The sequence below is a fragment of the Artemia sp. Qi Xiang Cuo genome, chromosome 1 (genome assembly GCF_049724085.1).
Source record: "Artemia sp. Qi Xiang Cuo chromosome 1, ASM4972408v1, whole genome shotgun sequence".
In the NCBI taxonomy this organism is placed as follows: domain Eukaryota; kingdom Metazoa; phylum Arthropoda; class Branchiopoda; order Anostraca; family Artemiidae; genus Artemia; species Artemia sp. Qi Xiang Cuo.
The window spans coordinates 62,165,506-62,166,507 of NC_142794.1; positions in this window are offsets into that span (position 1 = coordinate 62,165,506).

Consider the following 1,002-nt stretch of genomic DNA (forward strand, 5'->3'; position numbering starts at 1 on the left):
CAGAATGTTGTAGTTGCTGCCACTTTTCTTGATTTTCAAGCCAATATATTTCCCTTGCTGTTCAAGCCAAGGGATAGAAATTTTACTATGCAGGGGTTTCGGACAAGGCGGTTCTAATGGTGTACTTTTTGTTTTGATCTGACTCTTTTTTTTAAGAACTATGGGTTTTTATATTTCTTAACATTGGACGTGATCGTCTCTTACTAGGTTGCTAGCTACCGCTGCAACCCGGAACTGTTTAAAACACAGTTAGAAATGCTTTTTTCTTGAGTCGGTGTTCCAGGATTTTGTTCTAAATCATTAGTCTTACAAACACATTTACTAATAACCATAACAGGCTCGTTTTCGCCATAATTGAAAAACATTGCTTTTCCTTCGCTGTTGATAGGTATGCTTGTATATATGTTTTTATTGCTGCTACATAAACTGCAATTGCTCCTTCCAAAATTAATATACGAATTTTCAAAGAAGTACAACTCCGTATATTCACTGTGTTGTCGAACATTTTCCATTGCATCTGTAAACGGTTCCGCAGTTGCCAATCCATACCTTGGAAGCTTTTCATTAAACTGACAACATTTCTTTTGGATATTACTATGAAGCTTTGCCAAGGAATTTCTAGCCGACTTTTCAACAGCATCCGCTCTTTCAAAGAGAATTTTAATCTGTAATTTTGAATACTTTTCGTGATCCCGATAAAACATGCGTAAAATGTTTCTCAATTTACAAAGATCAGCCTGCATTTTTGCCATCTTCTTGTATTTCTGAATGTAATTTTTCCCTCTGTCCTTATGCGTTCTTTGGTACAACCTCGCAGAGAATTTAATTTTTTCATAATAGATTTTGTCAGCCCAGTAACGCTCCTTGATCTTTTGTTTGGCTGTCTCAATTTTGGCTTCTCGACACACCTGGACGGTTGAATACCTTTGCTTTTGGTTTTTCTTATATTTGATGCGGTAATCTTCATCATTGTGATAACTCTCCTTGATCTTTTGTTTGGCT